General features: G+C 40.5%; 1 long non-coding RNA gene across 1 annotated transcript; it reads right to left on the bottom strand.

The window, feature by feature from the left end:
- Positions 1–6,654: 6,654 nt before the first annotated feature.
- Positions 6,655–19,644, bottom strand: LOC140478512 (uncharacterized). Its single transcript, XR_011960781.1, has 3 exons — positions 19,580–19,644; positions 11,739–11,789; positions 6,655–6,872 (listed from the first exon to the last, which is right to left on the bottom strand). It is a non-coding gene; the product is annotated as an uncharacterized lncRNA (long non-coding RNA).
- Positions 19,645–26,858: the final 7,214 nt, after the last annotated feature.

Genomic DNA, 26,858 nt, shown 5'->3' on the forward strand with positions numbered 1-26,858 from the left:
AAAGAGACCTGACTGACCATTTTCTTTTCTCAGAGGATGGCGCTTGGATGGAATCAGCTGCTTGAGGAAGTGGTAGAGGTGGATAAAATTACAACATTTTGAAAGATTTTTGGACAGGTACGTGAGGTTTAGAGGGGCATGGGCCCAACACTGGCAAATAGGACTAGTTCAGTTTAGGTTACCTGATCAGCTTGGAAGAGTTGGACCGAAGGGTCTGTTTCTGTGCAGTCTGGCTCTATAAGCTTCACAGCAACTTAGAAAGGTTGAATGAGTGAGCAAATACATGGAAAGTGCAGTATAATGTGGATAAATATGAAGTTGTCCACTTTAGTAAGAAAAACATAATGGCAGAGTATTATTTAAATAATGCTGATTGGGAAAGATTGATTTACAAAGGAGTGTCAGTGTCCTTTACACTGTTCACTGAAATCAAACATTCAAGTGCAGCATCCAGTTAGGAAGGCAAATAATATATATTTGCCTTTATTGTAAGAGAATTTGAGCGTAAGAGCAAGGATGTGCTAGTACAACTGTACAGAGCCTTGGTAAGACCATTCCTGGAGTATTTCCAATTATTGTCTTGCGGTTTGCTTTCACATGGCTGAGGGAATGACTAACTGCAGGAATCTGGCTGGTGTGGGCAAATGGGTGAAGTTGCTGGCTGTCAGGGTAGTACCGTAACTGACCTGGCCCGTCCAGGAACCCAACCATCACGTCAAATTATGGGCGTTTCAGAAAACAGACATTCACAGCAAATCTGAAATTTCCTTATTATCCAACCAACGTTTCAGTGATCTCCAGTATCCAGCCATTTCACTGACTTTTATCACTAAGGAAGAACCTAACAAATTTAGACATAAGAAGTACATTAAGCGGTTTCACCCAGAAAACCATGAAGTTGAAACACATCACTGTATTAATCTGCTAACAGATGTCCGTGGTGCTTCTAATGATCTACTGGCCTTATTAAGTCTGATTGAAGTTCAGTTATTAAGCTGCTCTGAGGTTTGTAAAACAGGGATATGGAGAACAAGACATTTCCTTCCACTTTGTCTTGTTTATATAAACCAGGCATGAGAATTGTCTTACAATGAAACATTATTTCTGCTCCCTGGGAGTTGTCACTCACTCACATGATTGTATGCCTTTGATTACAAGTCATCTGAACTCTGATGGAATGGAAACTGCTCTGGGTTACAAAGACCAGAAGATTGTGAGTAGAGATTTGTTTGGTCACATAATGCCTTCAGTGATTTGATGAATCTTGTGATGCAGAAAGTTGGGGCACTGTCCTCTTACAGCAGCATCCTGTACATCTGATCTTTTAGCTCCTTGTGCCTGTGCCAGCTCTTTAGTCAATAAGGCCAGCTCCAGCTCTGTCCCCTTAGCTCTGCACATTTTTCCTTTTCAACTATATCTCTCATTTTCTGTTGAAAGGTACAACTGAATTTTCTTCCACCATCTTTTTAGCTCATACATTCCAGATCACAATTCACTGTGCAAACAAATACTGTTCCCTGCTGCATTTTTTGAAAAGTTTTCGTAAATATGTTACTGTCATTCTTACCAGTGGAAGTGGTTTCTCTCTTTCTACTCTATCAAAGCTGATTTTGTTCAGTTTTCCCTGTGAAAAGTGATAAAACTGCCTAGTCATGCTTCAGAAGCATGTTTAACCATCGGTCTCTGCACTATAAAACTGAAGTTGTTGAGGGTCACTTGAGGTAACCTAGGAATGAGTTTGAGACTTAGAAAGTCTAAACTGTGGTGATCTAGGCTGGTGATGGTTGTACAATCTCTGAAGGGGAGGTTCTCTGCTGATCATATTCAGTCTGTGATATGTGTCTCGGGATCATGTCCGATATCCATCCTTCCCTGGTCTCCATCCTCCTATAAAACCTAGGAAGGGACACTCAATAATACACATTTTAAGAGCATACATTCCAACAATAAAAAACATTAGCCTTAAAATTGTCATTCATTCATTTGTTTCAGTTTATGAGTGAGAATGGAAAGGAAGAACCGTATTTGTACTTTTACCACACTTTTTATTCAGAATTCTTATCATAAAGGAGTGAAGAGAAACAAATATAGCTTAAAACAATAACAAAAGAAATCAAGATTGTATATCATTAACTGAGGCATATTTATAGTCACCATTCTCCTCCATCTTGGTATCAAAGGCATGGATGTATGTTCTGTAAGCATGAGAAAGTACTTAAAGATTCAGCCAAACAGACAGAAATCTTGGGTAAAATATTTAAGGCTTCCCAAAAGAAGCATGAACATGTCACGCAGTGGGTGAACTTTTCTGGTCCTGGCGGTACGAAGCCTGGAGTTATGAGCACACTTAATCAGGCAGGGTGGTGCCATCTCCTTCCCACTTCTGTTCAAATACAGTTCTCGGCAGGAAGTCTCAAGCTTGTCCTTCCTATCTTGCCACTAACTTAGATTAGATCCCCTACGGTGTGGAAACAGGCCCTTTGGCCCAACAAGTCCACACTGACCCTCCGAAGAAAAACCCACCCAGACCCATTTCCCTCTGACTAATGCACCTAACACTATGGACAATATAGAAGGCTAATTCACCCACCTGCACATCTTTGGACTGTGGGAGGAAACCAGAGCACCCGGAGGAAACCCACACAGACGCGGGGCGAATGTGCAAACTCCACACAGACAGTCACCCGAGGTATGAATCCAACCTGGGTCCCTGGTGCTGTGAGGCAGCAATGCTAACCACTGAGCCACTGTGCCACCCCAAAGCAGCACCCTCACAGGGATTGAAACCGGGGCCCTCAGATTAAAAGTCGGGATGCGCTACCGGCTGAGTTATCCGGGCTCTGAAGCCCTTATGTGCTTAATTAATAATTATTTAAGGCTAATTCTTGCCAGGGCTGCAGAAATCTGAGCTCCAAGGGGGATGCAAAAGAGTCAGACTTTGTGACCAGTAAACCAGTGCGGGCTGCCTGTCAGTTTAGGCATCATTTTGTCTGTACTGGTTTCTGCACATACATGGACATAGGGTTGGGGAGTGGCTGTTGAAAACCATTCCTCAGTCCTTGTTTCTGGCACCCTGTACCCTCCTCCTTATCACCTCTCCAGCCAAGCTTCCGATTGGATGGAACTTCATGCCGAGTGGGATTTCTTCCTCTGGGGACTTGATTTCAGGGAAAGGCCTGCTGTTCTCCAAACTGGAAAATCAGCTTGAACATCTCCCTCCTTTTCAGCAAACAAGCAGGGTATTTGAAATTAGATTAGATTACTTACAGTGTGGAAACAGGCCCTTCGGCCCAACAAGTCCACACCGCCCCGCCGAAGCGTAACCCACCCATACCCCTACATCTACATCTACCCCTTACCTAACACTACGGGCAATTTAGCATGACTAATTCACCTGACCTGTACATCTTTGGACTGTGGGAGGAAACCGGAGCACCCGGAGGAAACCCACGCAGACACAGGGAGAACGTGCAAACTCCACACAGAGAGTCGCCTGAGGTGGGAATTGAACCCGGGTCTCTGACGCTGTGAGGCAGTAGTGCTAACCACTGTGCCACCATGCCGCCCACGGTATCTGATGGAGCAGGAGCTTCAGGCCAATGAGTTAAAGTGAAGAAACAAATTGTTTGTTTTGCTGCTTATCATAAGCAGTGTGGTGAGATACTATTGAATCTAAACCACTTCCTGGCTTCATACATCAAGCAATAGTGTACACCATCGCTGAATACATTTACGAGTAGCATTAAGATGAAGAGGACTATGAGGTTGAAATTAAATCTTTTTTAAGCCGCCCATTTTTAAAACAGTAGACAAAACAATAAATTAAACTTCCAAAATGACTGGCAGAGCTGTATTTCTGTGTTGGATGAATCTGAGTAAAGCCACTCATTTGTCCATATAAATGCCTGCTTTCTCTCCATTACACTTTTCCTGTGAATTCTTTGAATGTGTTGCCTCTTTTTAAGTCTATGTAAGTAAGTTCTGCAAATCATTGCCCCAGTTCCTACAGACTGGTATCTGCATCGCCATCACATTGACAAAGGTCCTAGAAACTTGCCAAATATCATGTGTCTGTGATTAAGCACTGGAACTTTATCCCTTGTACCCCCTGCAGCCTTTCATCCCATCAGCCAACTCTCCTTATTTGGTTCTCCCCTTACATATCCAGACATAGCCTAAGAAACTCCTGTCTTGTCTTTATCTCCTCCCAAACTTACACACTTTCCTGTGGAGTTGCTCCAGGATTTATGCTTAACTAGCACCTGTTTCTTATCTAGATGCTGCCAAAGACACGATATCAGGATTCAAAATGCGCTGATAATATCCAGTTCTATCGTGTGATATCTCTTTTTCAAATCCCTCATTAACTCTATTTTGTTGGACTACAAGTTCCACATTCAGTCTGGAACCCCTAATTAAAACTAGGAAGCTCAAAGAGATTGACTTTGTTCATTCCCTCTCTATCAATCCTATGATGGAAATACATTTGGAATACTGCATGCAGTTCTGGTTGCCACATTACCAAAAGGATATGGATGCTTTGGAAAGGGTGCAGAGGAGGTTCACCAGGATGTTGCCTGGTATGGAGGGCACTAACTATGAAGGGAAGTTGAGTAGATTAGGATTATTTTCATTAGAAAGATGGAGGTTGGGGGGGGGGGGGGCGCGGTGGTGTGTGGGGAGGTGGTGGAGGTGGCTGATTGAGGTCTACAAACTTATGAAAGGTATAGGCAGGGTGGATAGCAAGAAGGTTTTTCCCAGAGTGGAGGACTCAATTACTAGGGGTCATGGGTTCAAGATGAGAGGGGAAAAGTTTACAGGAAATATGTGTGGAAAGTTTTTTACGCAGAGGGTGGTGGGTGCCTGCAGCATGTTAGCATCATTTAAGATATGTTTAGGCAGATACATGAATGGACAGGGAGCAGAGGGATATGGGTCCTTAGAAAGTAGGCAACAAGTTTAGATAAAGATAAAGGATCTGACTCTGTGCAGGCATGGAGGGCTCAAGGGCCTGCTCCTGTGCTGTAATGTTCTTTGTTCTTTGTTGTTTGACTCCAGCTCCCTTTCCAACCACTCTCTCAAACTGATCCAATGTTGTCAATCGTGTATTCCATTGAAACTGGATTTCAGTTTGAGATAACTGATCTGCCTATCACCAACATTTCCTATTACCCCTGCTGTAACCTTGTCTATCTTGACACTTGTCCTTCCCTTTCTGCTTCTAAAGACTTCATCCTTCCTTTACATCCAGATCAGATCAATCCAATGCTTCTTTGGTTGCCATCTTCCAAGAAAATACTATTCAAAACCAAACAACACCAAGTCCCTATTGTTCATCATCTATGCCCTTGACTGGGATTAGCTTCTGATCCACAAATGTCTTACCAAGAAAATTCAATTTGTTGTTTAATCCTCCTTTTTCTCTAAAATCCATTCCACAATATTCAAACATGCTGCATTCCTCCAATTCTGGAAAATTAACCCTTTTCCTCCTTTCTTTCCTCTTATCCTATTTTAAGACCTGCCTTTTTTGTAAACACACTATCAAAAATGGAAGCACAATCTCTACATTAGGTACCAAACTTTTCTCCCCTTAAGTGCTCAATGTTTCAAGTGCTGCAATACTGATTATACTATTAGAGCATGATTGAGAACAGAGTAAAACTCTACACAATAGTCAGCTTCCAGTTTTTATTAAATACCAAGCTGTCAGCGTGTCGTTCAGTGTAAATAAAAGGATGTAAAGCTGGGAAGGAATGCTTGTTGGAAAAGTTTCTGAGGTTTTCAGAGTTTTATAATCAAATAATGTAAGCCTAACAGCAGATTACAATTATGTAACTTAGCATATGTTTCCAAGGACCATTCTATATGCATCAGGAATTAAACTCCAAGTAGGCAGCTCTTCCACTAGTCAGATCTCCACAGTGAGAGAAATGTCATGTTCTGATCATTATCAGTGCCATTTGGCTGATCATTTTTATTTTGATAAAGTTCAGATGCTTCAGTGGCAACAAAATAAAAGCAAAATCCGTCGAGGCAGCAGTTGATGTTGGCTATACATTCTGTCATTTGATGGAAGGGGCACACCTGACGCAGCACAGTACAATCCACTTGCATGTGGCTCATCACAACTTGAACAAAAACTATTATGTTGAAAGGCAAAAAGCAAACAATAAAGACTACAGCATTTGCAACAATGATTCGCATTGTTTTCCTCATGTTCAAGCCTCCTGGATTTGATATGTTTCTTTGCTGAAGTGATTTGATAATTCCGAATGAGCAAACAGCCACAATGATCAGTGGAATAGCTAAATGTAATATTAAATTTGGAATAACATAAACGTTTTTGCTGTATGCCTTTGTAATGCAGGCTATGTCTGAGTCTGTTCCACTGGTTTCATTGTGTGAAAAATGATACACAACTGAAAAACTAATGGTCCACACAATTGTAAAAATCCAGACCACAGCAGATACCACTGCTGCTTTTGTTGGTGATCTCAGCACCATTGCCTTAAATGGATATTTTATTGCAATGTACCTGTCTATACTTATGCAAGTAATAATAAATATGCTAATGCATATATTGATTCTGTACAGACATTTAATCACTATACATGAAGTCTTATTAACATAAGTGTATTGATAACTGTAAATCATGAAAGGCAAAGTAACAAGCACCACAAGGTCAGAAATAGCTAGGTTTGTCATATAAATTGTCGTTTCTGTCCATTTTTTAAATTTGCAGCAGTATGTTTGCAAGGCCAATGTATTGAGTATTAATCCAACGATAAAAGCAGGAATGTAGAGCACGAGCTGAAACCATTTGACACTTTCATGCACCTCACAGCTGCAGTTCATATTTGCGTGCTGATCTGCTTTAAAAGAAAATGTACAACAAAAAAAGGTATTTCATTAAATCTGTACCACCAATATTCAAATTGGAATGCTTAGTGCAAATCTTATCAGAGAAATTGTCCAATTAGCTCATTAAAGGAAGACTTTGAGAACCCACAACTTTAAATGGAAGTGTAATTGAAAAGACATAGTAGAATGGTTAGCAAGGCTAGATCTCATGGAATACAGGGAGAACTAACCATTTGGATACAGAACTGGCTTGAAGGCCGAAGACAGAGGGTGTTAGTGGAGGGTGCTTTTCATACTGGAGGCCTGTGATCAGTGGTTTGTCACAAGGATCAGTGCTGGGTCCACTGCTTTTCATTATTTATAGGAATGATTTGGATGTGAACTTAGGAGGTATGGTTGGTAAGTTTGCAGATGATGTCAAAATTGGAGGTGTAGTGGACAGTGAAGAAGGTTCCCTCAGACTACAACGGGATCTTGATCAGATGGGGCAATGAGCTGGGGAGTGGAAGATGGAGCTTAATTTAGATAAACACAAGATGCTGCATTTTGGGAAAACAAATCAGAGCAGGACCCATTCACTTAATGGTAAGGTCCTGGGGAGTGTTGCTGAACAAAGAACCTTGGAGTTAACATTCCTGGTTCCTTGGTAGTGGAGTCACAGGTAGATAGAATAGTGAAGAAGGTGTTTGGTATGCTTTTCTTTATTAGTCAGAGCATTGAATATAGGAGTTGGAAGGTCATGTACAGGACATTGGTTAGGCCACTTTTGGAAAATTGTGTGCAATTCTAGTCTCTCTCCTATTAAAAGAATTCAGAAAAGATTTACAAGAATGTTGCCACGGTTGGAGGATTTGAGCTACAGGGAATGGCTGAATTGGCTGGGGCTGTTTCCCTGGAGTGTTGGAGGCTTAGAAATGTATGAAATCATGAGAAGCATGGGTAGGATAAATAGGCAAGGTCTTTTCCTGGGGTGGGTGGGTCCAGAACTAGAGGGCAGAGGTTTAGGTGAGAGGGGAAAAATGTAAAAAGGGACCTAAGGGGCAACATTTTCACACAGAGGATGGTGCGTGTATGGAATGAACTGACAGAGGAAGGGGTAGAGATTGGTAAAATTACAATGTTTAAAAGGCATCAGGATGTGTAAATGATTAGAAAGGGCTTGGAGGGATATGGGCCAAGTGCTGGCAAATGGGAGTAGATTCAGTTAGGATATCTGGTCAGCATGGATGAGTTGAACTGAAGGATCTATTTCTGTGCTGTACGTTTCTATGACTCTATGACATGGGAATAATATTCACTGAAACCTAGGTAGATAATTCTTTACAATTAAAGTAAACTTTGCCTACAACATTGAAATATGATTTAGAAACTGACCACTTGGAAATCAGATTGCAATTTGACACTAAAGCCATACACAGGTGGTCATCTCCTTCTGTTTAGGTTTCCAAATGGAACAATTTAATATGAAGCCAAGTTTAAAAGGTTTCCAGAAAGACAATTGTATGGATTGAGAGCTTTTGATACTCTTAAAATATTATGATAAGGGAGGTAATGCTCCAGTCAGCCCATTTTAACAATGAAAATGAGGTTATTTTGGATTTATCTTCATTCAGAGTCGAAACTCAGGTTTTTCATCTGTGCATCACAATCTGCACATGTCAATTTAGAACAACTTCTTTTCTAAATCCACTTAAACACATGATCTATTAAATTATCACCATCAAATATTAGTACTGGCTGCTTCTACATGATAGTATCTGCCAATATCTGACATGAAGGTATTGTATGTATACAAATCTTTGGAGGGGGCAGCATTTGCATGTTTGCAATACCACACAATTTTCCACTTACATAACAACCTAATGTGTGGGTTGATATTGGTAACTAGGGCATACCAGTGGAAACTTAAGTTTTGACCTGAATTTCCCAAAAGTGTTCTTGGTAAGTAGCTATTTGGATATGCACTGCCTACTGTTATCACTGTGTGGTGGTTCTGTCTTAGATGAATGAAAACATTCCCAGAAGCCCCTCTATTGAGAGGTGCTGGTGTTTAGATACAGTGTAAATCTAATAAGGCTGCTTGTGTTTTCAAGGACTGATTGTGATCTCTTCAAGCAGGTGTTTATGATCTCAGATGCAGTTTGCAGTGGTACTGCCATTTTCGCTCAAAAATCCTCTAAGGTCAGAAGGCATTCAGAAGTTGCTGGCTCAATGTTTTGTGTTGTTAAATACTTTAAGACAATGGCACAGGAGAAGAGAAGAGCTGAAATATTTTAATGGAGAGAGATTATGTGGTGCCTGAATGAGTGTGGCAGTAGATGTCATTATATCTCTCAACTGGAATAGGATAGAAGTTATAATTGACAAGGAAAAAAATGCAAAGCTATAGAAAAAGCAGTGGGACTAATCAGTAGACACAACCTGGAATATTGTGCACAATTTTAGTTTCCTTATCAAAGGAAGAATGTATTTGCAAAGAGAGTGTACAATGTAAGCTGACTTGAGTAATTTCTGCAATAAATGTTTGATTAGATTAAGCCTATTTTCTATTGAGTTTTGAAAAAAACGTCTGGTGATGTTGTTCAAACACATAACATTTTGAGAGGGTGTGATAGAGTAAGTGCTGAGAAACACTTCTTGACTGAAGAGTTAGAACATATTGCTATGCTATCGGGCTTAGTGGTTGCTAATCTAAGACAGAGATGGAGAGGCATTTATTCACTCAGGGTTGTGAGTCTTAGAAATTCCCTGCCTCAGAGTTCTGAATAGTCATTCTTTGCATTTATTCAACTATGTTTATTGAGCCAGATAGGAAAGAGGTCCTTTCACAGGCTTCCTGGCAAAGTATGGGTTAGTTCCAGCTTGGGCTTCCACTCCTCAAACATGTGGGTTGACCATGTTGCAGGCCAATTTGGCCTTTCGAGAACCCATATCCTGCTAGTGGCATGGTAATAAGGCATAACACTCACAATGGATATCCTGCTAGCGCTAACAAGTGTTTGCCCAGCATATTCAGCTAGTTGGCAGGCCAACATCGATCTCAATACTCTGATAACATCAACTCTCTAATGTAATCAATTTGTGAAGAAAGCCATTTTGTTGAAAGTCATTTGTACGCTAGCAATTTCTGAAAATAGTAACATTCATGGAATGGAAGGTTCCAACAGGTTTGTTACATTTGAAAGTTCCAATACAATAGTCACATAATAGTCACATTTAGTGCTGCCTAGGGCTTGTTGCAAGTTTACAACAGGATCATTTCAAGGGTTAGTGAGCAATCAGTTTTATCAATTGGTTGGAGGTGGTTACCAGTCAGTCAGGTATTTGGGAGCAAGGAAAAGAGGCTCCCTAGGAAAAGATGGTGCTGAAGAAGTCTCTATGCTGTTAGAACCCAGGAGGAGTACAGAATGTCAGGAGGTGAAGTCACATTTGTGGTTAGGGCTCAGGAAAATCCCTTGGCGCGGTGGGACTTGGAAGAAGCCATGTGCCATTCATAGTTCAGTGCAGCTGAGCATGAGGATTAAAGAAATGACATTTGCTTTGTTCAGTTCAGCAAGATTAGAACTCAGCAAAATGAAGTGATTGCACCAGTTCGATGAAGCTAACTGTCTGTGGATAGCAGAAATTGTGTCTGTGACTAGGTGCTGGAGTGCCGTTTCCAGAATTTAGGGGAGTGTCATCCCGGTTTTGAAAATGAATCATCAGAATGTTAACATTTGTGGATGCTGCTGAGGGTGTTCTAAAGTTAGGCCTTTGAAAATGAATGAGTAAGAATTCTTTCTCAGGTTTTTAAGAGATTCAGTGATTCACCATACCACTAACATGTCGAGGTTGCCGCAATGTAAGTGGGACCCGTCTTGATTTCACTTGCAATTGCTCTACTGTGGGTGTTTGATCACAATGTGTCTGTTACCCATATTTATCTAAGTTTAGTTCTAATTGGGCGTTAAAATATTTTAAAATTGTACATATAGTAGATTGCATTATTGTCCACATTTGTGTAGTAACATTTATTGTTTGTTCAAAACTGTGGAAGGCTGTGGCTTTATTTTCTTAGTTAGTACATGGGAGCTCACACATTATCAACTTTAGAAAAAAGGTATTGGTCCCAAGCCAGCTAGTGATGTAGATTTGACAGTCAGTTTTGGGGCGATAACATAGTCCAGAGTTTGATGGATAGGTAAAGAAGAAATTGAAATGAATGGCACCAAAGTGGGATTCCGTATGGCCAAAGAAGGAAGCATTTGAAATTTCTGACTTGCCTTACTGAACAGAGATAAGTATCCAACAATTGTTATCTCTCTGACAACCCTGGAAAAAGGACAATTGTGACACATTGGCTGAGAGTGAATTGTATGCAATGATACAAGTAACACCACATTTATGCATCTGAGCAAATATTATGGTTTGTTTCGGACAGAAGAAAATATTTAACAAATGCTAACACATCAGTTAATATAGCGCATACTTAAAAATGTTGGTGATTATTACTGTATTAGAACATAAAATATAGAATAGTACAGCACAGGGGAACATTATAATGTAAACCTGGTGTTGTTCAAGTGGCCATTGCCATTAAGACAGTTGTTACTATTTCAGTAAAATACTCATGGCTTAATGCAAGATGCTGTTTGTTTAGCACCTTACCCATGCTCAACGACTATGCATGTTAATCACTCATAATTTATTAATAACATGTAACATGTAAGTTTATGTTTAAACCAATTTTCAGCTAATTTCTTTTTTACAGATAGCTAGCAATGAGCTGAATTTGTTCCTTCTGTGGTGAAACCATTCCACAATTCTATTATTGTATATCTTGTACATAAATCACCCAATACCGCTGCGATTTTCTCTTAAAAGTGCATACTTACCGTTCAAAGAACTCTAGGAATGTTTTCAGAATTGGATCCCTCTTCTATCTACTGAAACAATGGATTGAAATGAAAGGATGATTATGAGTTTTTTTGACTTTGTACAAGTACGTGCTTATGGCATTTCCACAAGGCAGAATTGGGGGTGAAGGTGGGACGAGAGGTGCTCTCGCAATATCATGATGCAACTTTTCTGAAAGGTCAGTAGAAAATTTGCAGACCACCTCTCTTCAGATTTCAATAATCTGCTCATTTCAGGAATCAGTCATGGACCTTAAAGTCAGCCGAATCTTACAGTCAGCAGCTCATCACAAAATCATGTGGGTCATGGAAGCACTATACTGAAGGGTGAGAGAATGCATTCACATTGAGATCTGTGCTCATACTAATGGCAAAGGTGATATTGAGCTTTGCCTTTATTGAGGGATTCTCCGAGGTCAGTAGTCAGAACCAACTCCATGGAGAGTTGTAAGTTATCAGCTAAATCTGAGGGATACTGGGGCTGAGAGCTAAATGCAGTTTAAGGGTAACATTCAAATCAAGGGAGTTTACATCTGAATTGAGTAAGGATTGGGCAAAAGTATGAGGTTTTTGGGTGATTCTTTTTTCTAATACAAAGTGGTGACCTTTGTTTTGGGGAGAAGTGAAGATTAAATCATGGAAGAATTTAAATTGGGCAGATCAGTCAAGGTGTTGTGTCGCTTAAACTAGCTGAGAATTTCAGGACGCTTACTTCAATAAAGTAAGTTCTGCTGTGCCTATATTCTGTGGTTCTGCCACAGCCTATATTGGTGTGATTTTGCTCTTTTTAAAAACCCTAAAGTCCAAGAACCATTGTAAAAGGGGAACCAAAATTGGAACCACTTATATGTCCATGAATAATATGTACTCATTCCCCAAATGGCAGCCGAAAGATCAACTTCATGTCCCCCTAATGGCAATTAAATCTCAACCCTTTCTATCTATTTCAAGTAATTTATGTAATTATAAATGCTTTATGCATTCAGAAAAAGAACCTTTAGCTGTTTCTTTTAGAAATATCTTTCGCAAGGACCTTAGTTGCTGATGCATTATGAGCCAAATCTTCCAGTCCGTGTCAGAACTCCAGTCTCTGACACTGAACAGATAAATAAGCTATCCAGTTACCTTGTCCTGATTTTTCTGGTCAGTTTTCCAAAATTCCTTCCATGCACAAAACCCCAAGGCATTAGCAAAAGGACTCCACAGAGTAGCCATGCCTTCTATACTGTATTCTGGTCAGGAACCGTTTAAATGTACCACTGTGTTGATGTGAGCGTATGAATGAATTGGGTGCAAGCACGCAAGGGGTTCTGGTGGTAGCTGGATGCATGACAGATGGTTGAGGTTTGTTCAGGGCTTGGGGGAATCGTGGGGTCAGGAGCAAGTTGTTGGGTGGAGCTGTCTTTACCCAAATTACTACACTGTTCTACTATCTTAATTTTTCTCTTTAGGTTCCGCAATCGCTCTTCAGCTAAACAATACCAGTCTCCTCTTTTCGTTGAAAGCCTTATCCATAATGCTAGTTTTATGTTTCACCAGGGCAGCGATCCCACCCTGGTTTAAGGGGAGCTTATCCCTATATAATAGCTTCCTCCTTTCCAAGTACTGGCAATAGGACCCCATGAATCAAAACCTTTCCTCACGCACCATGCCATTCATTGTTTGTCTAACTTCCAGTTCTTGTTCTCATCTACATGGAGCACTCTTACCTGTTGGTCAATGGCTGAGCTGTCTCCATCATTTCACTATGGTCTGGATCGTCATATTTGCCTGACTCACAGTCACACTACCCCGTTCCCCAACTATTGAACCACATCAACGTTTCAATCAACCTCAGGGTTTGACTGCGTTCTGGAACAAAGTATTTAGTTAACTTGTTTCCTTTTTGATGTCAAACAATGTCTGCAACTCAGGCTCCAACACAGCAATTCCAGGTCAAAACAGCTGAAGTCATGGACAGTCATAGAAGAGAACAGCAGGAGTAGGCCATTTTAGCCTTCGAGTCTGCTTCAAATTTATTTCCGAACATGCCTGATCATCCAGCTTAATACTCTAATCCCAACCCCCCCCTATATTCCTTGATCTTTTTATCCGCAAACATTGTATCAACCTCCTCCTTGAAAGAACATAATGTTTTTGCCTCAACCACTTTCTGTGGTAGTGAATTCCACCACTCTCTGGGTAAGAAATTTCTCCTCATCTTGGCCCTAAAAGATTTACCTCTTTTGCTTAAACTATTGACGTCTGGCTCTGGACTGCCCCTTCATTGAGAACATCATTCCTGCATCTAACCTGTTACAATTTTATAGGTTTCTATGAGGGTTCCCCCCATTATTCCTTTAGTCCTAACCAATTGCATTTCTCCCCATACATCAGTCTGGTTAACTCAGGAATCAATGTGGTAAACTTTCGCTGCATTCCCTCTATAGCAAAAACATCCTTCCTTTGACAAGGAGACCAAAACTGCAGTGTGGCCTCACCAATGCTCTGTATAATTGCAGTAAGGTATCCCTGTTCCTGTTCTCAAATCCTCTTACTATGAAGGTCAATGCACAGTTTGCCTTCTTTACTGCCTGCTACACCGGCATGCTTACTTTCAGCGACTGTTTCATGAGGACACTTAGGTCTTGTTGAACATTTCCCCCTCTCAGTTTACAGCCATTCAAATACTGCCTTCCTATTTTTGCTACCAAAGTGGAGAACCTCACATTTTTCCACACTATACTGCACCTGCCATGTATTTGTCCACTCAGCTTGTCTAAATCACAGTGTGACATCACTGCATCCTCTTCACAGATCATTCATCCACCCTGTTTTGTGCAAATTTTGGGACATTGTTAGTTCTCTCATCTAAATCATTAACATATATTGTGAATAGCTGGGATCCTAGTGCAAATCCTGTAGCATCCCACTAGTCACTGCTTGCCATTCGGAAAATGACACATTTATTCCTGCTCTTTGTTTCTTGTCTGCTAACTAATTTTCTACACTGCCAAACCTCATGCCCTTTAGTTTTACATATTAATTTTTTTATGTGAGACTTTGTCAAAAGCCTTCTGAAAGTCAGCACTCACTCACCTCAGATATAGTTGTCCAGCATCACAATGTATTCACAAATTACTACATGATGCAGTCACAGCACACCCTGACATGTCTGTCTCAATTTATTTATGTCATCACTTAACTAGTTACTGATTTTGCAAAGAAAGAGCATCTTATGGTTCATAAGCTTGGAAACAGAAGAAGAACTCCCACCTAACTACTTAAAGTGAGACAAAATAACAGATCCTCCTTCCAATTCTGTACCAATTTCGTACTTGGACCAAATTCCTGATGAAACACTTGTGTTCACAAAACATGCTATTTCTATATTTCTGTTGGTAAAACAAAGTGTCAGTGACAAAGGCTTTCTGCTTGCTAGCACGTAAATGGTTCCAGGTCGATGAAAGCTTGTAGGTGTGAACAAGAGAGCTTTTGGATCTTTGGAAAATAATATGCTGTCTTTGTCGCTGCATTGAAAAACATCTAAAACTTGAAGAAAGTCAGTTGGTTTTATTTCACCAGTCACTGTAAATTCTGGTTTTTAACCAATAAGTTAGAGATTTCAATGTTTGTGAACCAATTGCTGTGTGCCTCCTATAAGGAAGGGAACGCATCTGAAGAGAGTGAAAGGAAACCTGATGAAGGGCTTTTGCCCGAAACGTCGATTTCACTGCTCCTTGGATTCTGCCTGAACTGCTGTGCTCTTCTAGCACCACTAATCCAGCAATAGCTAGTAAGCCTTACTAAGTACTAAAAACTGATACACCTTTTCTATCAACCTGGGTCTAAAAAGACAGATAAATTAGGAAATTTTGCGCACTTAATTTTTAAATTTTGTGATGAGTCTGGGAATAGTGGGGCTTGATTTCTTGTATGCTATCCAAATGAACTGCAACAATCATTAGTTCTTATTTCGTATGGATAATCCCAATTTAAAACGTACGTCCTACAGATATGGAGTCATAGATTCAAAGAGTCATAGAGCAGTACAGCATGGAAGCAGACACTTCGGTCCAACCTGGCCAGATATCTCAATCTAGACTCATTTGCCAGCATTTGGCTGTATCCCTCTAAATCTTTCCTATTCGTACACCAATCCAGGTACCTTTTAAATGTTGCAATTGAACTAGCCTCCACTACTTCCTCTTGCAGCTCATTCCATACACACACAGACCTCTGTATGAAAAAGATGTCCCTTGGGTCCCTTTTAAATCTTTCCCCTCTCACCTTAAACCTATGCCCACTAGTTTTGGACTCTGCTACCATAGAGAAAAGATCTTGACTATTCAACCTATCCATGCCTCTTATTATTTTGTAAATTTCTATAAGGTCACCCCCTCAATCTCTGACACACCAGAGAAAACAGCCCCAGCCTTTTCAGCCTCTCACTATTGTTCAAGCCCTCGATCCCTGGCAACAGCCTTTTAAATCTTTTCTGAATCCTCTCAAGTTTTGTAACATCCTTTCGTCAGGAAGGAGAACAGAATTGCACACAATATTCCTAAAGTGGCCTATTCAATGTCCTGTGTAGCTGCAACATGACCTTCCAAGTCCTACACTCAATGCACTGACCAGTAAAGGTAAGCATACCAAACGCCTTCTTCACTATCCTGTCTACCTGCAACTCTACTTTCAAAGAACTGTGAACGTGCAATCCAAGGTCTCTTTGTTCAACAATACTACCCAGCACCTCACCGTCAAGTGCATGAGTCCTGCCTTGATTTGCCTTTCCAAAATGCAGCACCTCACATTTATCTAAATTACCTAAATTAAACTCCATCTACCCTTCCTCAGCTCACCAGTCCATCTGATCAAGGTCCCTTTGTACTGTGAGGTTATCTTCTTGGCTGTCTACTACACTTCCAATTTTGGTGTCATCTGCAAACTTACTAGCCGTCCTTCCTATACTTACATTTAAATCATTTATATAAATGAAAAAAAGCAGTGTATTCAGCACCAATCCATATGGCACATAGGTCATAGGCCTCCAGTCTGAAAAACAACCCTCTACCACCACCCTTCTGTGAGAGAAAAATATCCAAATAATATTAAAATATGGTTACCTGAGTCCCAAATGTGTGAAACTCATAGAGGTCGAAACAAATCTAAAATCTCTGTTTTATGCATAGGTATGTGTGGTAATTTTTAGATCATGTGATCAGGGGGCCAGCCACTCCTATTTGAATTCCCAAATTTGGTATAAGGACTACCTGTTATAATGAAGGTGTCTATTCAAATATATGTTGTGGTTCTATTCGCCGAGCTGGGAATTTGTCTTGCAAACATTTCGTCCCCTGTCTAGGTGATATCCTCAGTGCTTGGGAGCCTCCTGTGAAGCACTTCTGTGCTGTTTCCTCCGGCATTTATGGTGGCCTGTCTCTGCCGCTTCCAGTTGTCAGTTCCAGCTGTCCGCTGTAGTGGCCGGTATATTGGGTCCAGGTTGATGTGTTTGTTGATAGAGTCTGTGGATGAGTGCCATGCCTCTAGGAATTCCCTGGCTGTTCTCTGTTTGGCTTGCCCTATAATGGCAGTGTTGTCCCAGTCGAATTCATGTTGCTTGTCATCTGTGTGTGTGGCTACTAAGGATAGCTGGTCGTGTCATTTCGTGGCTAGTTGGTGTTCATGGATACAGATCGTTAGCTGTCTTCCTGGGATTTTTTTTGTAGTGTACCAAACAATATAGTGTACAAAATCCCATGCAAGGACTGCAAAAAACACTACATAGGACAAACAGGAAGACAGCTAACCTGAGTCCCAAATCAGGCGAACAGAACCACAACAACGAGTACCCGAGCTACAAATCTTCTTCCAAACATTGAATTAAAATATATGGTATGGTGTTGATCTGGATAGTTGGACCTTCCGTCTCAGCAATGTTTTTGTTTATAGTCAAAGTTAACGTTCAAGCAAGATGACAGGCCTAATATTCTTCTATCTAATTGTAGTTTTAATTATTGGGTGTTTCTAATGTATGTTTATGTACTAATGTAGTAGAGATAATAATAAAGTACCTACTTTTAGGTGCTTGTATTTTCTTATCACCACTTTCACATTATTGTTGAGGAGTTCAACCATATTGCTTTTGCACACTAGTTAAAATATTACTTCTCTGTAAGTTTTTCAGAAATATAACCTTTTAAAGGATTTTATGATGGGCAATGGCAATATTACACATTTTTAGAAGCCTGCATTAAAAGTTACATTTTAAAATCTTGACCTGAGTCAAAATGGACCCTGACGTTTTACAACTACATTGTTTGTCAAGCTTCAAGAAGGTTCCAAGTACATTATAAATGGATCAACTTTTTCTATGTTTTTGGCAGGCAAGAAAAGGTGGCCAACGTGTAATTGGACTTAGACAAAGCAGTGAATCAGTTTGAAATAAGGCAATTGATGAACCAACTTATGATCCTTACCATTGAACCAATTTTGGATCCAACTTCTCTTTTGCCTATGTGTTCAATTTATTTTTCTGACTAGTCTGCCATTGGGTCCTTGTGAAAAACTTTGCTAAAATCCATCTGGTCTGCCAACAATTTTCTATTTCCATTGATTGTTCTTGTTACCATCTCAAAACAATCTATCATATTAAACAGTTGTGACTATACCTTAACAAACCTATGCTGACTGCTCATGATTAATCTGTACTTTTCTAAATGACGATTTATATTGTCCCACAGAATGTTTCTAGCAATTGCCCACAAGGTCAGACTGGCTGATTTGCAATTACTCCTTGCCTGCCTTTTTACACATGATTGCATTAACAGTCTTCCAGTCCTCCAACATCATACCTGTAACCAGACAGGATAGGATAATTATGGTTAAAGCCTCTATTATTTCCAAACTTGCTTCACCAAGAAACCTGGAATGCTATCTTCCAAGCTTTTATTCCTTTTCCATTGTTCCTGGCACCACATAAAATCATCCTTGTCCCACTCCTCCAATGGAATAGAAATGAAGTCTCCTTAGATTGAAACTGAGACAAATTTCTTGGGACTGAACGGGTAAGAGTTTTTAAAATTATTTTATATTTTTACTGCTATGCCAAGTCGAGGGTGTTTAATGGTGGCATTATGTTACTGGAATTGAATTTTTTTTATGATACAGTCATAGAGACATAGAGATATGCAACATGGAAACAGATCCTTTGTCCAACTCATCCAGGCCAAAAAGGTATCCTAAATTCATTGCTCAGAACAATAATTCCCACCTGGGATTATTGAATACAAGTTTAGAAAATAATTTCTTTAGTCCCTGAGTTGTGGAAGTATGTAGATTCAAATTTCATTTTGAAAAAGAATTTAAAAAAGTAAGGTAACATTTCTGTACAAGGCTGACATGGTGCTGTAGTCTTAAACAGAAGTTTTATCCACTTGCTCAAGAGATGGTGAACATTCACATGCTATCATTTAAACTATAACTTTAGGTAGGTTGATCTCTAATCCTCTCTCAATCATTTGCCAAAAGCAAGTTTTCATTTACTACTTTATTTATTGCTCAGTGGTCTTTACTGTTCATAAAATTGACTGCCACGCCTCAACAATTGCATTTTGAAAATAATTATTTTGTTGTTAAATGCTTTGGGGCATCCTAAAGACATGACAAAGTGCTGCAAGATTGCTAGCTTTGATTAGAAAGTAACATACAGATATAATTATGTGCTCAGGTTTCATCTGCAAACCTTCAGATTCTCACAATACCTGATTACAGAATTAGAGTTTCCAGCTGCTATGTTTTAGAAAAAGAATGTCATTGAAATATATCTAGAAATTACTCACCAGTCAGCAGCAAGACTTATTGGAACAAATCATAATCCTTCTTTAATTGCTGATTGTTCCATAGAAATATCCGATTCACCACCACACCTTAAATCAAGAAATGTCGTCAATGTCGAGCAAGAGAGCAAGCTGCAAAAATACAGGAAATACAACCCACGTAAGATGAGATACTAAGAATTCAATAAATGCATTCTTAATCTTTCATTAAAAGACTGCCAGTTTAAGTTTTACACCAGGATTTGCAGATATCATCTGTAGGAAATGGTGCCCTTGAATATGTTATATATCTGAGACATTATTTATAACTTAAATATCAAAGCATCAAAATGTACAGAACTTAGGAAATGTTACAGAGATAAGAAGCGTAGAGTATATGGAAATGGTTGAGAATATGATGCAAATTTTAGTCTCAAGATTCTGTGTAATCAGGGTCCAATGGGTTGACATCAGAAGTGACAGGCATCAGTACATTTGAATAAGTTGTAATACGCAAGAAATAATAAATAATATTTCTTCAAGCAAAACTGAAAGATTGAACAGGTGGGAATTCTTTTAGTGGAAAACGATAACTTATGATACGCTATTGCTGATCGCACGAAAGGCAGAACCAAGTCTTTGTCAGTCCTGTCAAAGTGCAGTGTCTATGCTTAATGCTATTTCAATTTGTTTTTTTTATTACATTTCCTACAGTGTGGAAAAAGGCCCTTTGGCCCAACAAGTCCACACCAACCATCTGAAGAGCAACCCACCCAGACCCATTTTGCTCTGACTAATGCGCCTAATACTATGGACAATTTAGAATGGCCAATTCACCTGATCTGCACATCTTTGGACTGTAGGAGAAAACCAGAGTAAACTCTTGCAGACACAGGGAGAATGTGCAAACTCTACACAGTCACCCACGGCTGGAATCGAACCTGAGTCCCTGATGCTATGAGGCAGCAGTGCTGATCACTGAGCCACCAGGCCAATTGATTCAACATGTGTCTTGCATAAGGCCATCACATTAAAAAAAAAGAGAACGTAACCTTACTGTGATCTGAAAGACATGGGCTATGGTGAAATGCATGACTAAATTGGGCAATAAGTGTGGCAAGGCTCATGTTGTTCCCTCTTTTAAGCTTTTCGCAAGCATTGTAGTGCGATAAATGTTACTTGATGGTCATTACTGATTGTTAAACACCTTGTTAATGCAACAACTCACTTAATTAGTATTTAGATTCCCATCTAACTGAACTTACCAAATGACCGAGATATCAGGAAAACCCGAAAAGCAAACCAGAGTGGGTGCCTACTGGATTCAGCCTGCTGTTTGTTCTGATTGACCTCCATGTTTATCACTGACAAACAACAGCTTATGGCATGATCCACAGGCAAAAGCTGAATGCCTTCCTCCCTCTTGCACATTGGCCTCTATCATCTGCTAACGTATCATGAACATCTTGGTACTGGAGTGACAGTGGAGATACAGATTTGCATTGCAGGGTGCATCAGAAGCAAATATTGAAAGGTGGCAGCAGGAACACTTGGAGTACAGGGATAAATATCCAGCACTGGACTGCATCTCAGAGGCAATTTGATCTTCATCGGCTTGGACTTCTAAAGGTCTGAACAGTGGAGAGAGCCTGGTGTGATGACGCTATGGCTTTAACAGGTGTATTTTGTCCTGATTTCTTTTAAAAAAAAAGAGATTGAACAAGAACAGTCTGTGGTAAAGTAAACAGTTTGTAAGAACTTGGCATTATTAAAATGTTAGAACAATACAAGCAGCCTGAATGGGTGTGGCTAGCTCTCTAGACCAGGATTTTTAGCTTTTAGCTTTAGCAGAAGCCACTGGAATTTTGAAGAATTATTCTGTTAAGTTTTCCAATAGAATTAAGTTATTTGAAGTTTTTTTTGTTGTATTTTAACTGTAGTCATAGATTCATAGAGATGTACAACACAGATATCCGAAATTACCAGATAACCTAAATTAATCTAATCCCATTTGCCAGCACTTGGCCCATATCCCTCTAAACCCTTCCTATTCATGTACCCATCCAGATGCCTTTGAAATGTTGTAATTATACCAACCTTCACCACTACCTCTCACAGCTCATACCATACACACACCACCCTCTGCATGAAAAAGTTGTACCTTAGGTCCCCTTTAAATTTTTCCTCTCTCACCTTAAAGCTATGCCCTCCAGTTCTGGATGCCCCCACCCCAGGGAAATGACTTTGTCTATTTATCCTATCTGTACCTCTCATGATTTTATAGATCTCTATAAGGTCACCTCTCAGCTTCTGATGCTCCAGGGAAAACAACCCCAGCCTATTCAGCCTCTCTCTATAGCCCAAATCCTCCAACCCTGGCAACATCCTTGTAAGTCTTTTCTGAACCCCTTTCAAGTTTCACAACATCCTTCCAATAGGAGGGAGACCAGAGTTGCACACAATATTCCAAAAGTGGCCTAACCAATGTCCTGTACAGTTGCAACATGACCTCCCAGCGCCTATACTCAATGCTCTGACTAATAAAGGAAAGCATACCAAATACCTTCTTCACTATCCTATCTATATGTAACTCCACTTTTAAGGAACAATAAACCTGCACTCCAAGATCTCTTTTATCAGCAACACTCCCAGGACCTTCCCACTAAGTGAAAATGTCGCACTCATTCCATACACCCACCACCCTCTGCATGAAAAAGTTGCCCCTTAGGTCTCTTTTATATCTTTCCCCTCTCACCCTAAATCTATGCTGTCTAACTCTGGACTCCCCCACTCCAAGGAAAATACTTTGTCTATTTATCCTATCCATACCCCCCATGATTTTGAGCTATAAGGTCACACCTCAGCCTCTGATGCTCCAGGGAAAACAGCCCCAGCCTGTTCAGCCTCTCCTTATAGCTCAAATCCTCCAACCCTAGCAACATCCTTGTAATTCTTTTCTGAACCCTTTCAAGTTTCACAACATCTTTCTGATAGGAAGGAGACCAGAATTGCATGCAATATTCCAACAGTGGTCTAACCAATGTCCTTTACAGCCGCAGCATGACCTCATAACTCCTGAACTCAATACTCTGACCGATAAAGGAAAGCATACCAAATGCCTTCTTCACTGTACTATCTACCTGCGACTCCACTTTCAAGGAGCTATGAACCTGCACTCCAAGGTCTCTTTGTTCAGCAACACTCCCTAGGACCTTACCATTAAGTGTATAAGTCCTGCTAAGATTTGCTTTCCCACAATGCAGCACCTCGCATTTATCTGAATTAAACTCCATCTGCCACTTCTCAGCCCATTGGACCATCTGAACAAGATTCTGTTGTAATCTGAGGTAACCTTCTTCACTGTCCCATACACCTCCAATTTTGATGTCATCTGCAAACTTACTAACTGTACCTCTTATGCTCACACCCAAAACATTTCTATAAATGATGAAAAGTTGAGAACCCAGCACCCATTCTTGTGGCACTCCACTGGTCACAGGCCTCCAGTCTGAAAAACAACCCTCCACTATCATCCTCTGTTTTCTACCTTTGAACTAGTTCTGTATCCAAATGGCTAGTTCTCCCTTTATTCCATGAGATCTAACCTTGCTCACCAGTCTCCCATAGGGAACCTTGTTGAACGCATTACTAAAGTCAATATAGATCACATCTACTGCTCTGCCCTCATGAATTTTTTTTGTTACTTCTTCAAAAAACTCAATCAAGTTTTTGAGACATGATTTCCCATGCACAAAGCCATGTTGACTATCTCTAATCAGTCCTTGCCTTTCCAAATACATGTACATCTTTTCTCTCAGAATTCCCTCCAACAACTTGCCCACCACCGACGTCAGTCTCACTGGTCTATTGTTCCCTGGCTTGTCCTTACCAACCTTCTTGAACAGAGGCACCACATGAGGCAACCTCCAGTCTTCTGGCACCTCACATGTGACTATCGATAATACAAATATCTCAGTAAGAGGCCCAGCAATCACTTGCCTCACTTTCCACAGAGGTCTAGGGGTCTTGGGGATTTATCCACCTTTATCCATTTCAAGACATCCAGCACATTCTCCTCTGTAATATGGACATTTTGCAAGATGTCATCATCTATTGCCCTACATTCTATATCTTCCATGTCCTTTTCCACAGTAAATACTGATGCAGAATACTTGTTTAATATATTCCCCATTTTCTGCAGCTCCACACAAAGGCTGCTTTGCTGATCTTTGAAGGGCCCTATTCCATGAGATCTAACTTTGTTAACCAGTCTACCATACGGAACCTTTTCGAATACCTTACTGAAGTCCATAAAAATCACATCCACCACTCTACCCTCATCAATCCTCTTTGGTTCTTCTTCAAATAACTCAATCAGGTTTGTGAGGCATGATTTCCCACACACAAAGCCATGTTGACTATCCTTGATCAGTCCTTGCCTTTCCAAATGCATTTAAATCCTATCCCTCAGGATTCCCTCCAACAACTTGCCCACCACCAATGTCAGGCTCACTGGTCTATAGTTCCCTGCCTTTTCCTTACCACCTTTCTTAAAGAGTGGCATCATGTTAGCCAACCCCCAGTCTTCCGGCACCTCACCTGTGACTATCGATGATACAAATATCACAACAAGGGGCCCAGAAATCACTTCCCTTGCTTCCCACAGAGTTCTAGGATACACCTGATCAGTTCCTGGGGATTTATCAACTTTTATGCATTTCAAGGAATCCAGCACCTTCTCCTCTGTAGTACGGACATTTTTCAAGGTGTCACCATCTATTTCCATTCCATATCTTCCATGTACTTCTCCATAGTAAATACTGATACAAAATGCTCATTTATCCTGCCCATCTCCTGTGGTTCCACACATAGGCTGCCTTGCTGATCTTTGAGGGGTCCTATTCTCTCCCAGTCATCCTTTTGTCCTTAAAGTACTTACGAAGTCCCTTTGGATTCTCCTTAATCCTATTTGCCAAAACTATCTCATGACCTCTTTTTACCCTCCTGATTTATCTCTTAAATATATTCGTACTGCCCTTTATACTCTTCCAAGGATGCACTCGATCTCTCCTGTCTATACCTGATATGTGCTTCCTTCTTTTTCTTAACTAAGACTTCAATTTCTCCAGTCATCCAACATTCCCTACATGAACCAGCCTTGCCTTTCACCCTAACAGAAATATACTGTCTCTGGACTCTCATTATCTCATTTTTGAAGGCTTCCTAATTTCCTGCCGTCCCTTTACTTGCAAACATCTGCCCCCAATCAACTTTTGAATGCTCTTGACTAATACCGTCAAAATTGGTCTTTCTCCAATTTCGAACTTTAACTTTTAGATCTGCTCTGTCCTTTTCTATCACCATTTTAAATCTAATAGAATTATGGTCACTGGCCCAAAAGTGCTCCCCCACTGACACACCTTATGTCTCAAGAATAGAAGTTTTGCACCTTCACTAGTAAATGCTTCCACATACTGAATCAGAAAATGTTCCTGGGCACACTCAAAATATTCCTCTCCCTCTAAACCTTAACACTATGGCTGTCTCAATCTATGTTTAGACAGTTAAAATCCCCTACCATAACCACCCTATTATTCTTACAGGTAACTGAAATCTCCTAACAAATTTGTTTCTCAATTTCCTGCTGAGTATTGGAGGGTCTATGATACAATCCCAATAAGGTGATCATTCCTTTCTTATTTTTCAGTTCCACCTAAATAACTTCCCTCAATGTATTCCCAGGAATATCCTCCCTAAGTACAGCTATAATATTATGCCTTATCAAAAAGCCACTCCCTCTCCTCTCCTCTCCTCTCTTGACCCCCTTTCTATCCTTGCAATAGCATCTGTATTCTGGAACATTAAGCTGCCAGTCCTGTTCATCCCTGAGCCATGTTTCTGTAATTACTATGATATCCCAGTCCTATGTCCCTAACCATGCCCTGAGTTCATCTGCCTTTTCTGTTCGGTCTCTTCCATTGAAATAAATGCAGTTTAATTTATCAGTCCTACCGTGCTCATTGCTTTGTTCCTGCCTGCCCTGACTGTTTGACTCACTCCTTTTCCCAACTCTACCAGTCTCAGATTGACCTCTTTCCTCACTATATCCCTGGCTGCCGCTGCCCCCCACCCAGCTTTCTAGTTTAAATCCTGAGCAGCTCCAGTTAATCTCCCTGCCAGTATATTAGTCCCCTTTCAATTCAGGTGCAATCCATCCTTCTAGTACAGGTCACTTCTACCCCAGAAAACATTCCAATAATCCAAAAATGTGAACCCTTCTCCCCTGCACTAGCTCCTCAGCTATACATTAATCTGCTCTATCGTCGTATTCCCACCCTCACCAGCGCATAGGACCAGGAGTAATCCAGATATTACTTTCCACGAAGACCTCCTTTTTAAATTCCTGCCTAACTTTCTATATTCTCCCTTCAGAATCTCATCCTTTTCCCTTCCTATGTCATTGGTTCCAATGTGTACAACAATCTTCTGCTGGTCCCTCTCCCACCTGAGACCATTCTGCACCCTCTCTGAGATATCCTTGATCTTGGCACCAGGGAGGCAATACACCATTCTAATTTTTTGCTGCTGGCCACAGAAATGTCTGTGCCTCTGACTAGAGAGTCCCCTGTCATAGTCAATTGCTTGGAATCTGATCTACCCCTCATTGCATTAGAGCCAGTCTCGATACCAGAAACTTGGCTGTTCATGCTACAGTCCCCTGAGAGTATATAACCTTCTACATTTTCTAAAACAGCAGACTTGTTTGAGATGGGGATAGTCACACGAGACACCTGCACTACCTGCCTACCCCTCCTGAAGTTAACCCATCTACCTATCTGTATTTGTGGCTTTTCTCCCTTCCTATAACTGGCATCAAACACACCCCCTAGCTCCTGTACATTCCTTATTGCCTCTAACTGTCACTCCAACCAATCCATGCGATCTGATAGGATTCACAACCAAAGACATTTCCTGCAGACATAACCATCAGTAATATGGAAACTCTCCCTAATCTCCCATATCTGACAGGAAGAACACATCACTCTACTAAATGCCATCTTTGCTCCTTCACAATCTACAGACCCAGAAAATAGCACCATCTTATTGCTCTAAAAAAGTGCTTTTCAAAAATTTTAAAAAATTTAATCAAGAGACCAATGTCAACAAAACATCTGAACACGAAAGAGCACACTCTCCTCACTCCTGCTTACTTACAGCAAAGTCACATGGTAAAAACTATGCATTTAGCTGTTCCTGTGCTGTGAGCTCTCCCACACAGGCTCCTCCAAAGTCAGCTGTGACT

Source organism: Chiloscyllium punctatum, chromosome 6 (assembly GCF_047496795.1).
Source record: "Chiloscyllium punctatum isolate Juve2018m chromosome 6, sChiPun1.3, whole genome shotgun sequence".
NCBI classification, from domain to species: Eukaryota; Metazoa; Chordata; class Chondrichthyes; order Orectolobiformes; family Hemiscylliidae; genus Chiloscyllium; species Chiloscyllium punctatum.